Here is a 24,158-nt window from a genome sequence, read left to right as displayed (position 1 = left end):
ATGTTTGAATAAAATAAATTGAGTAGAATAGAAAATACCAGGGCTTAGTCCACAGTAAGGGGAAGTACACGTGTGCATGTATGATTCCTGGGGTCATAATGAACAATAAACATTCTACTATAGGTAGCTAACAAAAAGTTTTCAAGCCAGTGGCTTAGCCCAGTGGTCCCCAACCTTTTTGGCACCAGGAACAGGTTTCACGGAAGACAGTTTTTCCATGGATGGGGCAGAGGAGCTGGTTTTGGGATTAAACTGTTCCGCCTCAGATCATTAGTTAGATCCTCATAGAGAGTGGGCAACCTAGATCCCTCACATGCACAGTTCACAATGGAGATCGCATTCCTATGAGAATCTAATGCCGCCACTGATCTGATGGGAGGTACAGCTCAGGCAGTAATGCCTGCTGTTCACCTCCTGCTGTGCAGCCAGGTTCCTAACAGGCCATGGACTGGTACCAGTCCATGGCCTAGGGGGTTGAGAACCCCTGGCTGAGACCATAAAGCTTCAATCTCCTAGTCTATTTGTTGGAAATAATTCATTTTATATGCATACATAGATATACATACATATACAAATACACATACATCTAATGAGCACCTACTCTGTGTCAGGCACAGTGAGGGGTGTGTGAGGTATACAGGCATGACAAGGCCCTGTCCCCATGGAGCACTGGCTAGTCAGGGAGCCTATCATAAAATACTGGCATAATGATTTCACTACTATTGTGATTAGGGCCACAAAGATACTTACAAAGGGAGAAGAGAGTATGTTGCAGGGTTCCTGACCTGGGCTGCAAGACCAGGGCCAGCCTTACTGAGGAAGGGACATAGAAGGAGGCAGAGAGTGATGCAGGCAAAGAACTGGGGGCATCCCAGGCTGAAGCACCAGCAAGTCTGAGCAGACCCTGAAGAAGGAGTAACCTGTGCTGGGCCTGCCCCAAAGGCTTCTGTGAGGATGACCAAGGGAGGTGACAGCCAGCGGAAACACAGTTTCTGCAAACTGTAGAGTGTTATTCAAATGTGACCTATTATTTAAAACAATGAATATAAACATGCCTTCAAGGTGAGTTTAGCCGGTGCGGTGGCTCACGCCTGTAATCCCAGCACTTGGGGAGGCCGAGGAGGGTGTATCACCTGAAGTCAGGAGTTCGAACCAGCCCGGCCAACGTGGTGAAACCCCATCTCTACTAAAAATACAAAAAAAAATTAGCCGGGCGTGGGGGTGGGCACCTGTAGTTCTGGCTACTCGGGAGGCTGAGGTAGGAGAATCACTTGAACCTGGGAGGCGGAGGTTGCAGTGAGCCGAGATCGCACCACTGCACTCCAGCCTGAGTGACAGAGTGAGATTGTCTCAAAAAAAAAAAAAAAAAAAAAAAAAAAAGGTGAGTTTGAGCATCCTTTCAATGACTCTTTGCCGGATTCTGTTCTAGGTTCTGGGAATACAGCAGTCAGTAAGACAGACCCTCTGTCCTCCATAAACACAGAGAATGGTGACTTCAGACAGCAGTAAATGCTATGGTGAAATACAAAATTTGGCAGAGGAATAGAGAATAATTGAGGCAGGGAAGGTTCTAGACAGGAAGGCAGGGCTCTCTGAGGGGGTGAAAACCAGATCTGAATAAACTACCTGTCACCCTCTGACAACGTGACCTTGGATACATCACCTAACCTTTCAAGACTCTGTTTCCTCATCTCACAGGACTCATCTGAGAATTAAATGAGATAAGAAATGGAAGTCCTCCAAATACAGGTTAGCGTGAATAATGTTAAACAGTGAATATTTAATAAATGCTAAATAATCGAGTGCTTTAATCAAGAACGAAAGTCAGAAGTTTTTTTTAACAGTCCGGGTGCAGTGGCTCATGCTTGTAATCCCAGCACTTTGGGAGACCGAGGCAGGTGGATCATTTGAGGTCAGGAGTTTGAGACCAGTCTGGCCAACATGGTGAAAACCCATCTCTACTAAAAATACAAAAAAGTTAGTGGGGTGTGGTGGTACATACCTGTAATCCTAGACACTCAGGAGGCTGTGGTGGGATGATTGCTTGAATCTGGGAGGTGGAGGTTGCAATGAGCCGAGATGGTGCCTCTGCAACCTCTGCCTCCCGGGTTCAAGCTATTCTCCTGCCTCAGCCTCCCAAGTAGCTGGGATTACAGGCACACGCCACCACACCCAACTAATTTTTGTATTTTTAGTAGAGACGCTTTCACCATGTTGGCCAGGATGGTCTTGAACTCCTGACCTCAAGTGATCCACCTGCCTCGGCCTCCCAAAGTGTTGGGATTACAGGCGAGAGCCACCGTGTCCCACCAAAAAAAGTTTTTTTTAATTAAAAAAATAATAATAGAGTGCTACTAATCTATCATTTAAGATATTAGGAATATGTTTAGAAAGATGTAGAATGGGCCAGGCGCAGTGGCTCACGCCTCTAATCCCAGCACTTTGGGATATGCATACATAGATTTACATACATATACAAAGGAAGATGAGGCAGGGGATCACCTGAGGTCGGGAGTTCGAGACCAGCCTGACCAACATGGAGAAACCCCGTCTCTACTAAAAATACAAAAATTGGCAGGGTGTGGTGGCGCATGCATGTAATCCCAGCTACTCGAGAGGCTGAGGCAGGAGAATTGCTTGAACTCGGAAGGCAGAGGTTGAGGTGAGCCGAGATGGTGCCATTGCACTCCAGCCTGGGCAATAAGAGTGAAACTCCATCTCAAAAAAAAAAAAAAAAAAAAAAAGAGAGAGAGAGAAAGATGTAGAATGACAAGAAGGAGAAATTAGGGCTTCTATTTTCAGACAGGCTGGACAAATCCTGCAAAATGAGTCATTATTGAACTTTGTATCAGTTGAGTCCTCTGGGCAGCAGATGCAGAGACAAAATAAGATTTTGGTGGTTGGGGGCAGTAACCCCTGTGAAAGATAAATGAGGAACGAAGCAGAATTGGGTAGGAAAAGCCTGAAACCATGATGTAGCATGTATCAGAATTTCCTTCCTTTTAAAGGCTGAATAGTATTCCATTGTATGAATATATCCCATTTATTTATCTATTTATCCATCGATGGACACGTGGGTCACTCTCACCTTGTGGCTATTGTAGATGATGCTGCTATGGTCATGGGTGTACATTTGTACACCCTGCTGCTTGTTACCCTGCTTCCAATGCGTTTGTGTATATACCCAGAAGTGTAATTGCTAGGTCACATGGTACCCATATGGCTATTTTTTATTTTTTGAGGAATAAATAAATAAAATACTATTTTCCATAGCATCTAATATATACCATGTTAAATTCCCACCAACAGTGCACAAGGGCTCCAATTCCTCCACATGCTCACCAACACTTGTTATTTTCTGAGTGTATTAGTCCCTTCTCACGCTGCTATAAAGAACTGCCCAAGACTGGGTAATTTATTAAGGAAAGAGGTTTAATTGACTTACAGTTCTGCAGGGCTGGGGAAGCCTCAGGAAACTTACAATCATGGTGAAAAGTGAAGCAAATATGTCCTTCACATGGCAGCAGGAAGTAGAAGTCCTGAGCAAAGGGGTAAAGTCCCTTATATTAATAAAACCATCAGCCGGGTGTGGTGGCTCACGCTTGTAATCCCAGCACTTTGGGAGGCCGGGGCGGGCGGATCACGAGGTCAGGTGATCGAGACCATTCTGGCTAACACAGTGAAACCCCGTCTCTACCAAAAATACAAAAAAAAAAATTAGCCGGGCGTAATGGCGGGCGCCTGTAGTCCCAGCTACTCAGGAGGCTGAAGCAGGAGAATGGCATGAATCCGGAAGGCAGAGCTTGCAGTGAGCCGAGATCACACCGCTGCACTCCAGTCTGGGCGACAGAGCGAGACTCCGTCTCAAAAAAAAACAAAAAACAAAACAAAAAACCATCAGATCTCGTGAGAACTCACTCACTATCACGAGAACAGCATGGGAGTAACCGCCCCCATGATTCAATTACCTCCCACCGGGTCCCTCCCATGGAGATTATGAGAACTACAATTCAAGATTAAATTTGGATGGGGACATAGTCAAACCGTATCACTGAGTTGTTTGTTTGCTTGTTTGTTTGTTAAATAGTAACCACTCTAGCCAGGCTGGCATGCAGTGGCACAATCATAGCTCACTGGGCTCAAGCAATCCACCCGTCTCAGCTTCCCAAGTAGCTGGCACTATGGACATGTGCCTCCAGGCTCCGCTAATATATTCTTTGTAGACATGGGGTCTTGGTATGTTGCCCAGGCTGGTCTCAAACTTCTGGTCTCGTCCTTGTGCCTTGGCCTTTCAAGGTATTAAGATTACAGGTGTGAGCCACTGCGCTTGGCCTTGAGCATCTTTTTATGTGCTTATTGGCCACTTGAATATCTTCTTTGGAGATATGTCTATTCAAGTCCTTTGCCCATTTTTTTTTTTCTTTTTTTTTGAGACAGAGTCTCACTCTGTCACCCAGGCTGGAGTGCAGTGGCACAATCTCAGCTCTCTGAAACCTCCGCCTCCTGGGTTAAAGTAATTCTTCTGTCTCAGCCTCCTGAGTAGCTGGGACTACAGGTGCGTGCCACCACACCCACTAATTTTTGTATTTTTAGTACACATGGGGTTTCACCATATTGGCCAGGCTGGTCTCGAACTAATGACCTAGTGATCCACCCACCTCAGCCTCCCAAAGGGCTGGGATTACAGGTGTGAGCCACTATGCCCGGCCCCTTTGCCGTTTTTTTTTGTTTTTTGAGACGGAGTCTCATTCTGTTGCCCAGGCTGGAGTGCAGTGGCGCGATCTCGGCTCACTGCAAGCTCCGCCTCCCGGGTTCACGCCATTCTCCTGCCTCAGCTCCAGAGTAGCTGGGATTACAGGTGCACACCACCGTACCCAGCTAATTTTTGTATTTTTAGTAGAGACGGGGTTTCACCATATTGGCCAGGCTGGTCTCAAACTCCTGACCTCATGATCTGCCCGCCCCGGCCTCCCAAAGTGCTGGGATTACAGGCGTGAGCCACCACGCCCGGCTTTGCTTTGCCCATTTTTAAATTGAGTTGTCTTTTTGTTGTTGAGTTATCACCTCAGGTGATCCGCCCACCTCAGCCTCCCAAAGTGCTGGGATTACAAGTTTGAGCCACTGCGCATGGGCATGTGTCTTCATTTTGTAGATGAATCTCAGAGGGGGCAAGTAACTTGACAGAGCTACTAAGTGGCAGAGCTGAGTTGGATGCCAGGCAGTAAGCTCTACAGCTTGAACTTTTAACCACCCCCCAAACCCCTTTTTCTTACCCAGATCTTCTCTGGCACTTTTAGCCTTCTAAAAAGTCACATATTGGCCAGGTGTGGTGGCTCATGCCTATAGTCCCAGCACTTTGGAAGGACAAGGCACTTTGGACTTTTGAGCCCAGGAGTTCAAGACCAGCTTGACCAACATAGCAAGACCCATTCTCTACCAAAAAATAAATTAATAGGGCTTGGTGGCACATGCACCTGTAGTCCCAGGTACCCAGGAGGCTGAGGCAGGAGGATCACTTGAGCCTAGGAGTTTAGGCGGCAGTGAGCTATGATCATATCACTGCACTCCAGCCTGGGTGACAGTGTAGGACCCTGTCTCTAAAAAAATAAATAAATAAGAAAATAAAAGTCACCTATTAACTTTTTAAAAAGTAAAAAGACACTTTTCCCTATCATCCCAGGCCTCTAGAAAAATCATTCTCTTCTTTGGTCTTTATTTCAGGAACTTATTTCAACTTGGTAGGATTTCCTATAACACATTGTACTGTGGCTGCTTCCATGTGTGACTGTCCATCTCCTTCCTCCCTAGCTCCAACCCTCCTTCCCTAGTAATAATAAACTGTGAGCTATTTGAGAGACTATATCTAAATATCCACATGGTGCAGCACTTAAGAGTGCAGGCTTAGAGACCAGACTGACGGGGAAGAAGCCTGTTCTGCCACTTACTAGTTATATGAACTCAGGGTCTTTCCTTAATCTTTCTGAGACTCTGTTTCTTTATCTGTAAAATGGGACTAATAATAGAACCAACACCTCACAAGGTTGTTGCAAGGATTAATGGAGATAACACATGTGAAACACTCAGGATAATGTTTAACACAAACTAAGAACACGATAAAAGTTGGCAAATACTCTATGCTGGAAAAAAATAAAACCAGAATAAACACTCATCCCACCACCAAGTGGAAGAAAAATAGTATGGTGTTTTGTTTTGTTTTGTTTTGTTTTTTCCTAAGGCAGAGATGAGTAGGCTTCAGCCACTTGGTTTTTCTTCATTTAAAATGCACTATTGGCAGCATCACCTTCAGCCACAGTCGCTTATAGAAGGAAGAGATTGGTCAGTAAGGGATGACCCAAGGGGGTACCAGAATCCCCAAATGACTTTCCCCTTCCTAAGGCTGAAGGCTCCGTGCTGTTTCTGCTTGGGCTCAGGCCATGCCAGTCCTCCTCCTCTTCCTTTCTTTTTTTTTTTTTTCCCATCCCTCCCTCCCCACTTCAAACCCTGGGAAAAAAAAAAATGAAGAGAAGCACACCAACCAAGAAGCCTTTTCACTTCATTGTGTTTTCCAGCTAGACCTGAACAGACGGCGATCAATTCAATCCTCTCTCACCCTCCCTTCTCTCTTCTCTCATGTCCTCTTTGTGTCTTTTTTTTTTTTTTTTCTCTCAGGCTGTGTCTTCAGGCTTAGGAAAAAGCAGATACCTCCCAGTAGCATGAAGATGCAAGAAGCTGCAGTTGCCTGTAGCAAACACGACGTGATTGTAACAGGTCCCCATGGCCCTTGGTGCATGGAAAGGTGGACAAGCAGGGGATCCTGTTTGGATTCTCTGAGAAACTTCTCAGCTTGACCACGTCTGTCTCAACCTAGGTTTGGCTGCAAGGAGTCACACAGAAAACCTTGCTTTCCTACTTCCTCTGGCCAGGAACCTTCTGAAGTTCGCCCCATCCCCAAGCAAAGAGTTTTCATTCCAAGCTTGAGCAAATCTGGCCTGTTGGACTTGAAATCAATGAGTGTGAAGGAGGAATACACCTTTTCCCTTTTCAAAGCAGCCTAGTGGGATTTTGTTTTTTTCCAACAGGGTAACTCCAAATTGTCAGGGCTTTCAAAGCTACAAATTTCCATGTCCCCAGGCCTCACTGAAGAAAAATTTCCTGGTTAGGTTGGCATGTGTGGAAGTTTCAGGTGTGCAGCAGGTGAGAAATGTTGAACAAATAGTTAAACCTGAGCTATGAATCAAATTAGTCTAAACAAGATTCTCCCCTAACCCCATGCTGTACTAGTTACCCTCCTTAATTCCTACCCCAAACATATATTCAAAACTAGCTGCTATTTGTCAAACACCCAGTAAACACCAGGAACTGAGCTACATGTTTTATTTACTTACATTACTCATTTTATCTTCACAACCATGCAAGGTAGAAATTATTTATTGTTTCTTTTCGTTTCTTTCCTTTTCTTTTTTTTGCTCTGTCGCCCAGACTGGAGCGCAGTGGAGCAATCTTGGCTCACTGCAAGCTCCACCTCCCAGGTTCACGCCATTCTCCTGCCTCAGCCTCTCGAGTAGCTGGGACTACAGGCGCCCACCACCATGCCCGGCTAATAATTTTTGTGAGACGGGGTTTCACCATGTTAGCCAGGATGGTCTCGATCTCCTGACCTTGTGATCTGCCCGCCTTGGCCTCCCAAAGTGCTGGGATTACAGGTGTGAGCCACTGTGCCTGGCCTTATTGTTTCTTTTCTAAGGCACAGAGAGGTTAAGCAATTTCCCCAAAGTCACTCAGTTCAAATCTCATTCCAACAATAACATGAGTGAATCTTAAAATCATCATGTAGAGCAAAAGAAGCCAGACAACAAAAGAGTATGTACTCTATGGTTTCATGTATATAATATGATAGAAAATGCAAATTAATCAATAGTCATAGAAAGCAAACCAGTGGTTACCTAGGGATGGGACAGAGGGGAGATGGATTATAAAGGAGCATGAAGAAACTTTAGGATATGATGGAAATGCTGATAATCTTGATTGTTATAAGATTGTTATAATGGTTTTGCAGGTATAGGCGTATGTCAAAACAGACCAAATTGTACACGTTATATATATGCAAGTTAATATGCCTCAAGTATATCTTGATAAGATTGAAACAAGGTACAAAAAAAGCTGGATGCGAAGATGCCTGCCTGTAATCCCAGCAACTGAGGCTGAGGCAAGAGGCTCACTTGAGCCTAGGAGTTCAAGACCAGCCTAGTCAACTTAGTGAGGCTCTATCTCAGGAAAAAAAAAAAAAAAAAAAAAAAAGCTGAACATTACCCTGATCTGATCACTATACTATGTACCTCATAAATATGTAAATTATTTAAATAAATATCTAAATTATTATTTGTTAATTTTTTTAAAAAGCATGGGGGGCCGGGCACAGTGGGTCACACCTATAATCACAGCATTTTGGGAGGCCAAGGCCGGCCGATCACCTGAGGTCGGGAGTTCGAGATCAGCCTGACCGACATGGAGAAACCCCATCTCTACTAAAAATACAAAATCAGCTGGGCGTGGTGGTGCGTGCCTGTAATCCTCGCTACTCAGGAGGCTGAGGCAGGTGAATCACTTGAACTTGGAAAGCAGAAGTTGCGGTGAGCCGAGATGGCATCATTGCACTCCAGCCTGGGCATAAAGAGTGAAACTGTGTCTCAAAAAGTAAAAAAAAGCATAGGAGTAACTTTATCAATCTGCTTTGTGCTGTGAATCTTGTTTACATGTAAATCTTTGGGACATTGAATAAATGTACAGATCCTTATCATGTTCTAAATGAAATCATCCCCCCAAGAAAGCATAAAAATATCCCATCCCCAATCATTTCTACAAATGCATGTACTCTTTGTTATGTTTGATACCATAGGGCTTAGCCAGACTCTGGTTCAGACTTTTATTTTATTTTACCATTATTATTTTTGAGACAGTCTCACTCTGCTGCCCAGGCTGGAATGCAGTGGTGCGATCTCAGCTCACTGCAACCTCCACTTCCTGGGTTCAAGCAATTCTCTGCCTCAGCCTCCCAAGTAGCAGGGACTACAGGTGTGCACCACCATGCCTGGCTAATTTTGTATTTTTAGTAGAAATACAAAATACATAGTTTTTCCATGTTGGCCAGGCTGGTCTCAAACTCCTGGCCTCAAGTGATCTGCCTGCCTCTGCCTCCCAAAGTGCTAGGATTACAGGCATGAGGCACCATTCCCAGCCAGGTTTAGACTTTTATGCTGTTGTCTCTGGGTCCTGTTGGGGTGAGAGGACGTAGCTGTTACTGGTTTTTCTCACTGAGAAATTCCAATTAGTGAGGCCTATGATTCTAGAAATTCTTTTTCACCACTCACAGTTAGGTCTGCTATAATGTCAATGTGATGCTAATGATTATTTAAACCAGCAGTTCTCAAATTTTTTGGTATAAGGATCCTTTCACACTCATGAAAAGTATTGAGGACACCACAAAGCTTTTGTTTATTGTGGATAATATCTATCAGTATTTGCTCAGAAATTAAAGCTGAGAACTTTTAAAGATAGTTAATTCATTTTTAAAAATAATAAACCATTATATATGACATAAATAACATTTTAACTAAACATAATTGTATATCCCAAAAGAATAGTGAGAAGAGTCACATTTTTTTGCATTTTTGCAAGTTTAATTTCTGATTCCATAGAAGATATGATTCTCATATTTGCTTCTTCAATCTGTTGCAACGTCACATATTGTGTAGCATCTGGAAAATTCCACTGTCTACTTGTGAAAGAATGAAAATGAAAAAGGTAAATAACATCTTAGTATTAATAAGAAAATAGTTTTAACCTTGAAGACCCCTGAAAAGATCTTGGGGATTCACAGGGGTCCCCGAACCACACTTTAAGAACTGCTAGGGGCCAAGTGTGGTGGCTCATGACTGTGGCTCAGTCCCAGCACTTTAGAAGGCTGAGGAGGGCAGATTGCTTGAGCTCAGGAGTTCGAGATCAGCCTGGGCAAATCTCCGTGGCAAAACTCCATCTCTACAAAAAATACAAAAATTAGCTGGGTGTGGTTATGTGTGCTGTGGTCCCAGCTACTTGAGAGGCTGAGGTGGGAGGATTGCTTGAGCCCAGGAAGTCGAGGCTGCAGTAAGCCATGATTGTGTCACTGCACTCCAGCCTGGGCAACAGAACAAGATCCTGTCTCAAAAAAAAAAAAAAGGACTACAGATCTAAAGCGTTCAGGACCACATACTATTTATCCCAGTTCTTATGCTACCACCCCCACTATTTTACCTCTCCTACCTTTGTGAAATCTTGAGAGACAGAGGAAGAAACTGGGGCACCGTGAAGCATCAGATGGAAGGTTGTACTAATAACTCTCCTTCAAAGTCCTTTCCACCCCTGTGAGTCTGTGGCATGGGGTATTTTTCTTTTGAACAAAATCAAGAGAGCCAAAGGCTCAGCAGGACCTAAATGCACAGGATGGGGGGACTAAAGCACAACAATGGAAACATCACAGAGATTCCTTGTGACCCTCTTGCAGAAAGAGGAACAGCTGCCTCCTCTCAGGGCTTTGCTCTGGTTTACCCCACAGTGGGTCTCAAAGCAAGAACCTGGGGTCCTGAGGGAAGTTCAGACAAATCTGAGCTCTTACCTGTTCCCTAAACAAGTGCTTGCTGGGTTAAAGCCAGCATTGGTCCAAATCCTCAATCCAAATTGAAAACTTTGGCCCCTGACATGGGGTAGAAGACAGCGCATGCATTTAGGAGTCAATAAATTCCAGTGTGAGTTTTGTTACTCCTTTTTACAGAGTATGCAACCTTGGGTAAATTACTGGCCTTTTCTCTCTCTCTCTCTCTTTTTTTTTTTTGAGACGGAGTCTCGCTCTGTCTTCCAGGCTGGAGTGCAATGGCGAGATCTTGGCTCACTGCAACCTCCGCCTCTCAGGTTCGAGCGTTTCTCCTGCCTCAGCCTCCTGAGTAGCTGGAATTACAGGTGCCCAAAACCAGGCCCAGCTAATTTTTGTATTTTTAGTAGAGACGGGGTTTCACCATGTTGGTCAGGCTGGTCTCGAACTCCTGATCTCAGGTTCTCAGGTAATCCACCCACCTTGGCCTCCCAAAGTGCTGAGATTACAGGTGTGAGCCACTGCGCCCAACCTCATTACTGGACTTTTCTAAACCTCAGCTTCTTCATCTGTAAAAGGGAAATCATAGTATCCTTATTTTTTTCTCTTTATTTATTTATTTATTTATATTTTTTTGGTGAGATGGAGTCTCACTCTGTCGCCAAGCTGGAATGCAGTGGCGCAATCTTGGCTCACTGCAACCTCTGCCTCCCAGATTGAAGCGATTTTCCTGCCTCAGCCTCCTGGGATTACAGGTATGCACTAGCACGCCTGGCTAATTTTTGTATTTTTAGTATTTTTGTATTTTAGGGTTTCACCACGTTGACCAGGCTGGTCTTGAACACCTGACCTCAGGTGATCCACCCACTTTGGCCTCCCAAGGCATTGGGATTACAGGCGTGAGCCACCGCCCCTGGCTTCTCTTTATTTTTTAAAAAGAGATGGCTCTTGGCATGGCGGCTCATGCCTGTAATTGCAGCACTTTGGGAGGCTGAGGAGGGATGCCCACTTGAGACCAGGAGTTTGAGACCAGCCTGGGCAACATAGTGGGACCCTGTCTCTATAAAAAATAAAAAATAAAAGTTTTTTAAATGTCAGGTACAGTAGCTCATGCCTGTAATCCCAGCACTTTGGGAGGCTCAGGTGGGAGGATTGCTTGAGGCCAGGAGTTTAAAACTAGCCTGGGCAGGCTGGGCGCGGTGGCTCACGCCTGTAATCCCAGCACTTTGGGAGGCCGAGGCAGGCGGATCACGAGGTCAGGAGATCGAGACCATCCTAGCTAACATGGTAAAACCCCATCTCCACTAAAAATATAAAAAATCAGCCGGGCATGGTGGCAGGCACCTGTAGTCCCAGCTACTCGGGAGGCTGAGGCAGGAGAATGACATGAACCCGGGAGGCGAAGCTTGCAGTGAGCTGAGATCGTGCCACTGCACTCTGGCCTGGGCGACAGAGCGAGACTCTGTCTCAAAATAAATAAATAAATAAAACTAGCCTGGAAGGGACAGTAGGGATCAGATACTCCTACCTTATCATATTACATTTGAGGAAACTGAGTCTCAGAGAGCTAAACTCACATAAACAAGGTCACATTGCAGTGAAGAGGTTCCAAGTAATGGGAATAATGGTGAGATTATCCAGCAGCTGGCAAAAAAGGAAGGGTCTGAAGTTAGACTGAGTACCCAGGCTCCATTTAGGGGCTCCAAATTCTAGCTCATCCTTCCATTCATTCATTAATTCTGTCATTTACCACTTATTCCTTTTATTTTATTTTTTGTCTTTTGAGACAAGAGTGTTGCCCAGGCTGGAGTGGAGTGGTGTGATCTTGGCTCACTGTAAACTCTGCTTCTTAGGCCCAAGCGATCCTCTGCCTCAGCCTCCTGAGTAGCTAGACCACAGGCATGCAACCACCATGCCTGGCTAATTTTTGTATTTTTTGTAGTGACAGGGTTTCACTATGTTGCCTGGGCTGGTCTTGGACTCTTGGGCTCAAGTGATCCACCCACCTCAGCCTCCCAAAGTGGTGGGATTATAGGTAGGAGCCACCACGCCCATTTTATTTCTTTTCCTTTCTTTTAACTTTATTTCATTTTTAGAGACAAGGTCTTGTTCTGTCACCCAGGCTAGAGTGTAGTGGTGCAATCATGACTCACTGCAGCCTCAATCTCCTGGGCTCAAGCCATCCTCCCACCTCAGCCTCCTGAGTAGCTGGGACTATAGGCACATGCCACACGTCTCTATTTAGTAGAGACGGGGTCTTGCTTTGTTGCCCAGGATGGTCTTGAACTCCTGAGCTCAAGGTATCCACCCGCCTCGGCCTCCTAAAGTGCTGGGATTACAGGTGTAAGCCACCATGCCTGGCCCATCACTTATTTCTTGAGACTGTGTGGATACCAGGCCCTATGGGAGGCTCTGGAAAACCAGACATTAATTAGATTTGGTCACTAATGTTGAGGAAGTCATAGCATAGAAAAAATACATTTTAAAACAGATACCTTGGGGGAGGAGGGAGGGCACAGATATGCTGGAAGGGTAAGGGAAAAAAATCTCTGAGGAGGGTCGCCCAAGCTATGATAAGAACAGGTAAAAATTAACCAAGTGAAGGAGGTGCAAAGAGTGTTCTAGGAAAGAAATAGCTTGTGCACTGTTGTGGGGTGGGGGGAGAGGGGAGGGATAGCATTAGGAGATATACCTAATGCTAAATGACGAGTTAATGGGTGCAGCACACCAACATGGCACATGTACCCTAAAACTTAAAGTATAATAATAATAAAAATAAAAAAAAAAAAGAAATAGCTTGTGCAAAGGCCTGGAACAGTGAGTGCCCCAAATGCTCAGGGAACTCCAAGTAGATCATAGTGTGGAGGATTAAGGAGGAGCCAAAAGTGATAGAGGTGAGCCTTCAACGTCAGCAGGACCCACAACTTGAAGATCTTCTGTGTGAAGTTAAGAAACTTCATCCCGATCACTGAAAGTGGTGAGGAAACACAGAGAGGCTTTAAACAGGGAAGTAACAGTCAGATTGAGTTTTAGGAAAAAATCACATTGGCAGCTTGCCAGGCAGAGAGGAGAGAAAAAGATTCCATGGGGAAAGAACAGCCTGTGCAAGAGGCTGGAAGAACACAAGGACCAGTGACAGCGAGTGATCTGGTGTGATGCAAGCATGCAATGCGTGGCGAGGAGCAAGAAGACAGAAGCCTGGGAGGTAAATGTGTACAGATGGTCGAGGGGCTGAAATTCCAGGCTCAGGAGTTTGGATTTAATTCTTCGGGTACTAGACAGAGGCAAGAACCTCATGGGACTCAGTGTGAAGGTAGGACACAGACCAAAGGTCAAGTTTTCCTAGCTCTGCCATTTATTAGTTAAGCCTTCGTTTCCACAGAGGTACAATGGAGATAACAGCCATGAGGATTAAGCAAAATAATGTATGAAAAGAGCTTATCACTTTTTAAAAGCTCAACATAACATACAGTAAGCACTCAAATGTCACCTCTGAAACCTATGCAGGACACATCACATCCAAGGGTTCTCAATTCCTACATGAAGATCACAGGACATTCTGCTGCAGGGAAGACTCTGGGGTGGGATGCCACTGACCTCTTGTTTTTAAACTCTGGCTAAGTTTCCTTTTTTTTTTTTTTTTTTTTTTTTTTTTTGAGACGGAGTTTCGCTCCTGCTGCTCAGGCGCTGGAGTGCAATGGCGTGATCTCAGCTCACCATAACCTCTGCCTCCCGTGTTCAAGCGATTCTCATGCCTCAGCCTCCTGAGCAGCTGGGATTACAGGTATGCACCACCACGCCCAGCTAATTTTGTATTTTTAGTAGAGACAGGGTTTCTCCATGTTGGTCAGGCTGGTCTCGAACTCCCCACCTCAGGTGATCCACCTACCTCGGCCTCCCAAAGTGCTGGGATTACAGGTGTGAGCCACCGTGCCTGGCCTGAGTTTCTATGTTTTATGTAGAAAATAATTGTGAGACCACAACCACCCTTGTTTGTAGGTAGTTCTCTTTAAGAAACTCACAGGAGCCCTCCACAGTGGGCACCTGTAATACCAGCATTCTGGGAGGCTGAAGTGGGAGGACTGCTTGATCTGGGGAGGTCGAGGCTGCAGTGAGCTGTGATCACACCACTGCACTTTAGCATGGGCCACAGAGCAAGATCCTGTCTCAAAACAGAGGAGCTCAGAGGAACTCATACACTACACCTCTGGTATTATGAGTGGCTTTCTGTAAAGGAGAGCACAGAAAGCCAGCAACTCATTTTGAGTGCGGCGGACATTCTCCCCAGAACCTGGGGCCAAACTTTGGGCTCCCACAGTCCTCTCAACCCTGAGTGTCTGTTCATTTAATATGCATCTTAAAATGTTCTGTATGTGCAGAATAGTTTATATATCATATGTGAGCAAGAAAAAGTATTTTATCTTTGTATTTATAAATATCATTATGTGTCAATAAGGGGGATATGTTCTGAGAAATGCATCATTAGTGATTTCCTTTTTGTGTGAACATCACAGAGTGTGCTTCCACAAACGTAGATGGTACAGCCTCCTGCATACATAGCCTATATGCTAGAGCCTATTGCCCCTAGGCTACAAACCTATACAGCATGTGACTGTACTGGATACTGTAGGCAGCTGTAACACAATGACAAATATGTGTGTATCTAAACATATGGAAACAGAAAGGGTATACAGTAAAAAATACAGTATTATAGTCTTATGGGACCACCATCCTATATGCAGCTGTCGTTGACTGAACATCGTATGACTTTACATAGAATTGTTCTTAGAACCTGGCTACTGGGTCTTCTCCAGGGTAGGAAATGCTGTGTGTAGAGACAGAGGTTGCAGGGAGATTGCGAGGGGTACGATATTCTGTTGTACCCTTTGAAGTACCATGTAAACATATGATCTATTTAAACAAAAAAAATTTTTTTTTTTCCGGCCGGGCGCGGTGGCTCATGCTTGTAATCTCAGCACTTTGGGAGGCCGAGGCAGGCGGATCACGAGGTCAGGAGATCGAGACCACGGTGAAACCCCGTCTCTACTAAAAATACAAAAAATTAGCCGGGCGTGGTGGCGGGCGCCTGTAGTCCCAGCTACTCGGAGAGGCTGAGGCAGGAGAATGGCGTGAACCTGGGAGGCGGAGCTTGCAGTGAGCCGAGATTGCGCCACTGCACTCCAGCCTGGGCGACAGAGCAAGACTCTGTCTCAAAAAAAAAAAAAAAAAAAAAAAAAAAATTTAAAATATGAAAGCGTGGCTGGGTGCGGTGGCTCATGCCTGTAATCCCAGCACTTTGGGAGGCCCAGGTGGGTGGATCACTTGAAGTCAGAAGTTCGAAACCAGCCTGGCCAACATAGTGAAACCTCATCTCTACTAAAAATACAAAAATTAACTGGGCATGGTGGTGCATGCCTGTAATCCCAGCTACACATGAGGCCAAGGCAGGAGAATCACTTGAACCCAGGAGGTGGAGATTGCAGTGAGCTGCAGTCACACCACTGCACTCCAGTTTGGGCAATAAAAGTGAAACTTCATCTCAAAAAAATATATATAAAATATATATGTATGTAATATATATTATATATTATATATAATATATATGATATACTATATAATATGTATATAACATATCATAGAATATGTATATAATGTATAATATGTATATAGTATATAATATATAAATTATATGATATGTATATAATATATAATTATATATGATATATAATATATTATATAGTATATACATATTATATAATATGTATATATGTATTATATATAATATGTATATATGTATTATATATAATATGTATATATGTATTATATATGTAATATGTATATAATACACATATGAAAGCATTTTTGCTTTCCTATAACAGAAGTTTACCACATCCGTTGTTGGTTTACTCTTCAGTTTTGCCTTCCAGCACCTTGTTCTTTAGTCCAAAGCCAGAGTGGTGAAGGAAAGGGTGACAGTCTTGCATTCCACCCCCCACTGCAGGACTTAGAACCTTTCTGTGACCCAGGCCTCCCAGCTGGAGAACGGGGAGAGTGGCACTTGCCACATTCCCCACAGGGGTAGCATTGAGAACTGGCTATCTACGGGTAAAGGATTTCCGAACCTGTGAATAAAAGGGAATATATTAACACAAAATACTCTTGCTTTTTAACCCCACATAGTTCTAAGGAAATCTAATATAAAGGTTTGGGATCCACTTACAGTTGCTGTACTAGAGGCGAATGTTAATTAGTGACATTGACAATCGTCATTTTCTCTGTAAACCTACTTGGTGACTGGCAGCTGCAGGAATCTTGCCATATGAGCCTTCTGTCTTTGAACAACCAAGTGTCAGTCTGACCTTCCTGAAACAGACAAGAAAGCTGCCCACCTCAATTACAGGCCTCAGCTGAGAATCAGGGTTTGGTGTCCACACAGTCTCTCTAGATTGCCTGGCTGGGTCCAGTGACTGTGTCTTATCTTTTAGCGAGGCTCCCTGCTTCCTCTCTCCAGTGTCCTCTTCCAGGGGGGGATGCACAGAAGGCATTTAATAAATGATGACTGAGCCTGTGGCTGGCTACCTGCCTGCCTTCAGGAGTGCCCTCACTTTATAGATGGGGAAACAGAGGCACACAGAAGTGCAGTACTTTGCTTGAGTTCCTTGTTGGAATCCGCGGTTCAGGCAGGAGTCTCATTTCAACCCCTAATGTTCATCTCTTCTATTCTCTGAACAGAGAGTGCTTGAGAAGTTCCAGCATTTCCATCTTCAAAGTCAAGAAATAGGAGAAGCAGTTGTAAAACAAGACCTGAACCTAGACCACCTGGGTAGATGACTAAGCCACCGTCCTTCCCCAGGCCTCAGTGTCCCCATCTATAAAATAATGGTTTGGATAGGATGATCTCTCAGGTCCCTTTACGTTCCCTATGGGCTGTGTATACTGCCCTGCGTTCACCAGCCAATTGAGGCCATTCTTCTTCTTGTATTTCTTTACCTCCTTGAGTTTCTCATGAGTTTCAAGGGGGCGCTGTGAAACTGGTTACTGGGCAGCCGGCAGGCCCTTCCTTGGAGCTGCCTGGCTGCTTGGTTTCCCTGCTGGTAACCAAGCCCTTGTCTGTCTTTCCAGCAACCCAGCCCTTTTCTTATTGTTGCTGTCTGTTTCCATTTGCTCCTTTTATTCTCCAGGTTTTCCTTGACTCTGATGTTTTTCCCCCTGCTGCACAACAAGCCCTTCTGATCTCTGTGAAAGGCAAACCCGTGTCATTCTTCCAAATCATCATTGTATGACATGTTTTTATATCAGCCGGACAAAGGAGCTATTTGATCAGGGGGTATGGTGTGTGATTGTAAGAAATTCAGCTAGTCGGTGGCAACCATTGTTCCCCAAGCGGCTCCCTGACCCCATTCTGTTCCTGGAAAAACTCCCTGAGAGTGGCCTCTATTCATGGAGTAACACCAGTCCCCAGCCGCGCTCCAGGAGCATGCTCCATTCCTAGCAGTGTCACCGATAGCTGCCCGCAGCCACCCTTTAACTCTTTCATCAGCATTAGGTTTCCAACCCCACAGCTGTTATCACGGCCGTGAGCTCAGGGGGTTAGAGATATAGGCATGCTCTCTGCTCTCCCTCTTATCTTGGAGAAATTCAACCTTCCTTTGAAATGGTCATTTGGAAATTACCCGTCTGCTGCTTTCAGCGCAGCAGGCCTGGCTAGCACGCCAGTCCTCCTCGGTTTTCCCCTGACGACAGCCCTCCAGCACTGCCAACTCACAGGCCCTGCTGCTCTATGGCCTCCCTCCTGGTATGGAATCTAGTGGCACCTCAAAACCATTTCTGATTGCCTGAGGTAGAAGTGTGAGGCCGCTCACCCTAGCCTCAGAGTCCTTGCCAGATCGTTCTGGAGATGAGGAAATACTTCCACACACTAATGAATGTTACTTACTCAGGCTTCTTTCTTTTTTGCAATACACACTGGGCCCTTATATGTGTAAGGCCTTGTGTCAGGTATTGTAGGAGAGACAGAATTGTATAAAAATTGGCCCTTGGCCCTGGGAACTCCATCCATTAGGAGAAATGAAACAAGTAGACATGAATCTGTAGAAACATCCATAACATTTTAATACTGAGTGATTCTTTGAAGTGTCTTAACACCTAATGATGGCATTGGGATTTTTCTCTTTGTCCTTGTGTTTTTGTTTTTTTTTTTTGAGATGGAGTTTCGCTCTTGTTGCTCAGGCTGGAGTGCAATGGCGCAATCTTGGCTCGCTGAAACCTCCGCCTCCTGGGTTCAAGCGATTCTCCTACCTCAGCCTCCCGAGTAGCTGGGCTTACAGGCATGCGCCACCACGCCCAGCTAATTTTTTTGTATATTTAGTAGAGACAGGGTTTCTCCATGTTGGTCAGGCTGGTCTCGAACTCCCAGCTTCAGGTTATTCACCCACCTCGGCCTCCCGAAGTGCTGGGATTACAAGCGTGAGCCACCACACCCGGCCTCCTGTGTTCATTTTACAGGGACTAGAAAAAGTAAAGGGACCTAAATCACTCAAAGCCAGTAGCTGAGCAAAGGCTCAAATGTAGGGTCTCTGATTCATTTTTCTCCTGGTTCATTCTATTAATTCGTTGACTGCTCCTTTGCTCCAAGAAGCTGGCAGTAGATTAGACTGTTGTCATTTGTCTGTAACTATTATCAGGAAGACAAGACCTCAAAGCTAATACAAATTCCAACACAAGAGTCTAGAAGCCTAAATCAGGTTCCTTGGCCTCATCCCCACACCAGTGTTTCTGTGCCTTGAGTCAACAGAACAGCCTCTCCAGTAAGAGAATCTCAGCCTGGCTTCCCTATCTCAATTCCTCCTTGGCTCCAGGGAAACACCCACAATACAACAGCTAAAATATTAAGGTCTATACACAGAGTGGCTGAAAAATTTATTGTCCTGTGTACTGATTCATGCTACAACATGGATGAACCTTGAAAACATTATGCTGAGTGAAAGAAGCCTGACTCAAAAGGCTGCATGTTGTATAATTTTATTTGTATGTCTAGAATAAGTAAATCCATAAAGACAGAAAATAGTAGTTGCCAGGGGCTGGGGAGCCAGGGAGTAGGGAGTGACTACTAATGGATAAAGGGTTTCTTGTAGGGCAAAGAAAATGTTCTGGCCAGGCGTGGTGGCCCACGCCTGTCATCCTAGCACCTTGGGAGGCCGAGATGAGAGGATCACTTGAGCTCAGGAGTTCAAGATCAGCCTGGGCAACATAGTGAGACCTCAATTCTCCTAAAAATTAAAAAAAAAAAAAAATTAGCCGGGCATGGTGGCTTGCACCTGTAGTCCCAGCTACTCAGGAGGCCAAGGCAGGAGAATCATTTGAGCCTGGGAGGTAGAGGCTGCAGTGAGCCGTGATCACGCCACTGTACTGTCACCTGGGCAACAGAGTAACCCCGTCTCAAAAATAAATAAATAAATAAATAAATAAATAAATAAATAAATAAATAAAAATGTTCTGGAATTAAATAATACTGATGGTTGTAAAGGTTTCTCAGTATACTAAACGTATGAATTATAGACTTTAAAGGGGTAAAGTTTGTGGTATGTGAATTATATCTCAACAACAAAAATGGAAAAGATGGAGGAAAAAAATACCACCTAAAAAAAAATTTGTCATCCGAACCAGGACTGAGGCACTGTTTTTTTTTTGAGACAGGGTCTCGCTCTGCTCCCTAGGCTGGAGTACAGTGACCCAAACATGGCGCACTGCAGCCTCAACCTCTGAGACTCAGGCAGTTCTCCCACTTTGACACTTTTGAAGTATTAATAATTACCCTGGGAAAATACGTATAAACCAGGACATATGGTGACTCTAGCTAAGGACAATGAATGAGAGCTCTGTGTGCTCTCTCTGTGTGCCACCTGTCTTTACATCTTCTCTAAAGAACTTAAGCAAGAACCTACCCAGCCAAGAATTCTGTGGCCACTGGTGGCCCTAGGGACCACGTGTATTGGTACTCTCAGCTCTCCTTGGCTCTTCTGCTCCCAAATTCCCTATGTCATTTGGGATTCTACTTCCCAAATAGGACCTCCTTTTTTGTAATGAGCTTTAAAGATTTACTCTACTCTGACATACATTGGACCTCTGCCTAATCACCAGATTTCTATTCCTTTCTTCCTTCCTTCCTTCCTTCCTTCCTTCATTCTTTCATCCATCAGTCAATTATGTGGTCTCTACTGGTAACCAGGCAGTCGGGCAGTGTAGCAGCTGAGGAATACAGATGGATAAGTTACGTTTTCTTCCCTCAAGAAATTTACTTTCTATTAAGAAGATCGACATTTTAAGTAGAAGGCATGAAGACATTTCCAAGCTAGAAGTATGTATTGGGTACAAGAAGGCCCAAAAAAGGGGGAGGTCGGCTTTTCCTGAAGGTGGGACTTTCCCCATGCCCACCTCTGGACATTCCAGAGAGATTGATAGGACCTAATTTGGCATCCCACAAGAGGAGAGGAGAATGCTTTCTCTGTCTTTGGTTGCCTCTCCCGTTCCCATGCTCCTCTCCCATTTGGTGGCTGCCCTTAAGTGGCCTCTCACTCCCCCCAGCACACTGGGATGCTGCCACCGACTGGCATCTCTGCAGCCTCTTTCCTGGAGGCTCAGACTCCCATCCTCCGGGTGTTGTCTGGCCCTTTTCTTCCTAAGTGCATTGTGTTCTTGCCCATTTTCCTGCCCACTTACAAAGGCTTATAAGGTTAAGCCCTTTGCCCAAGGTCACAGCTGGTTAGTAACAAAAGCCAGGCTAGAACCCGGGTTCAACCCTCAAAGTGAAGTCCTTCTGAGCTTCCAATGAAGGGTTTTATTTTCCTAAGTGCCTTGTAACCTGAAGAGGTGAACTCCAGCCAATCTCAGATCCGCTTTTTTTTTTTTTTTTTTTTTGCTAATTTAGCCACAGCCCAGGCCATTCCAGGGGTAGCAGAGGTCATAAGTAGTAAGTAAATGATTAGTAACCCCCCACCCCACCAAGGGTGCAGGTCAAGATCTCAGCACAAAGATCAGGTTGGAACTTCTGATCTCTCCCAGCCTGTCTGTGTAATCCCAGTCCCCCTGCCATACAGTTTGGGACCCATCTGACAATGGAGTTTCTAAGACTGGGCAGAAGGAGCAATGGGATTCGGTTCTCCCATGATACAGAAGAAAAAGTTCACACTTCGAGAATTCAGAGTCAGAAAAGCTTAGGGGTTAAAAGCCTGGATTTGAAAGGCCAACAGATCTGGATTTATTTATTTAGAGACAAGGTCTCGCTCTGTCATCCAGTGGACTCAAGTGATCCTCTCACCTGAGTCTCCCAAGTAGCTGGGACTACAGGTGCACACCACCTCTCCCAGGTAATTTTTTATTTTTTGTAGAGACGGAGTCTCACTTTGTTGCCCAGACTGGTCTTGAACTCCTGGCCTCAAGTGATTCCCCCACCTTGGCCTCCCAAAATGCTGGGATTGCAAGTGTGAGCCACTATACCTGGCCCAGATCTGGATTTAAATCCTAGCTGTAAAACTTTGGAAGGAAGAAATTCCTTTGCTTTTCTGAACCTCAGTCTCCCCAATGTAAAATGAAGATAATGTATTCAGGGGAAAAAAATCCTCATGAAGGTAATAACTACCTCATAATACTATTAAGAGGATGAGATGAGATGAAGTGTACTAAGGCTTAGAACAGCTCTAGTAGACAGTAAGCACTTAATAAATGGTATGTAGCTTTTGTTGTTGTTATCTTTTCTCAAACTATCTCTAATCTTAGAAGGGTCCAGAACTCTGGGGACTGCTGGCCAAGTTTCCCCAGATAATGTTTGCAGCCCTCTTATTTGCCCCATAATGGCAACTTCATTCATTAATTTACCAAAATTTATAAAGCGCCTACTATATTCCGAGGCTACTTGAAACATTATAGTTACAAATAAGAAGTTACAACTCAATGTTGTAAACAGAATAATGCATGAGACCAGAGGATTGCCTGGGAGACATAATAGAGGGTAGAAAAGTTTAGGTCTCAAAGGGTATGTAGGAGTTCACTAGGCAGAGGGAGCAGCACATGAAAAAACAAGGCATGGAAAAGCATATAGCATTTGGGAAATGTTAAAAAGTTCTGCATCACTAGAACCTTCCACAAAAGAGGAAGGAAGCCAAGCACTGTGGCTCACACCTGTAATTCCAGCTAGTTGAGAGACCAGACGGGAGCATCACTGGAGCCCAGGAGTTCTGGGCTCCTGCAATATAGCTGCCTCTGTCTCAAAAAGAAAGTGGTGCCAGGCATGATGGCTCACGTCTGTAATCCCAGCACTTTGGGAGGCTGAGACAGGCGGATCACGAAGTCAGGAGTTCAGGAGCAGCCTCGCCAACATAGTGAAACCCCGTCTCTACTAAAAATACAAAAATTAGCCAGGTGTGGTAGTGGGTGCCTGTAATCCCAGCTACTTGGGACGCTGAGGCAGGAGAATTGCTTGAACCCGGGAGGCGGATGTTCTAGCGAGCTGAAATCGCACCGCCACTGCCGCACTTCAGCCTGGGCGACAGAGCAAGACTCCCTCTCTGAAAAAAAAAAAAAATGCAGATGGAGGTAAGTCTGAGAAGTTGTGGTCAGATTGTGGAGGACTCCCTATGCCCAGCTCAGGAATTTGAACTTTACTTTGTGGGCAGAGGGAAACTGGAGATTTTTGAGCCTGTGGGTGACTTGATATGCTCCTTGGCTTTGTTTAGAAACTTTTCTTCTGGATGCTTTATAGTGGAATGATGGTAGAAGGAGCCCCCAAACTTTTGGGACAGGGAAGTGGATGCTGCCCCACTAGAAAGGCGAGAAAGTGCTGCTGCTGCTTTCCCAGAGAGAGAAGTCAGTTTCCTCTCCACTTTTTGCATGTGCTCTTAGTTTATCTAAATTTCACAAAGGTTCTGAGAGACTTTCAAAGACTTCAGAATTTTTGCTTTCACAAAACAGAGCTGAGGTGGCATCCTCTCAAAGTTCTTGGCACTACAAAAAACTGGTATTGATCTTGGGGTCAGGAAATCTGAATTTTATCTCTAACTTCTTTCTCCGTGGTTTTTAACTTTTTAAAAAAATATATGTTTTTTGTTTTGTTTTGTTTTGTTTTGTTTTGTTTTTGAGACGGAGTCTCGCTCTGTCACCCAGGATGGAGTGCAGTGGCATGATCTCGGCTCACTGCAAGCTCTGCCTCCTGCGTTCACACCATTCTTCTGCCTCAGCCTCCCGAGTAGCTGGGACCACAGGTGCCTGCCAACACACCCGGCTAATTTTTTTTTTTTTTTTTTTTTTTTTGTATTTTTAGTAGAGACGGGGTTTCACCGTGTTAGCCAGGATGGTCTCGATCTCCTGACCTCGTGATCCGCCCGCCTCGGCCTCCTAAAGTGCTGGGATTACAGGCGTGAGTCACCGTGCCCGGCCAAAAATATATGTATTTTTGAAATAGAGATGGGAATCTCACTTTGTTGGCCAGGCTGGTCTCCAACTCCTGGGCTCAAGTGATCCGCCCGCCTCAGCCTCCCAA

Source organism: Nomascus leucogenys, chromosome 3 (assembly GCF_006542625.1).
Source record: "Nomascus leucogenys isolate Asia chromosome 3, Asia_NLE_v1, whole genome shotgun sequence".
NCBI lineage: Eukaryota > Metazoa > Chordata > Mammalia > Primates > Hylobatidae > Nomascus > Nomascus leucogenys.
This window is presented reverse-complemented; position numbering follows the sequence as displayed.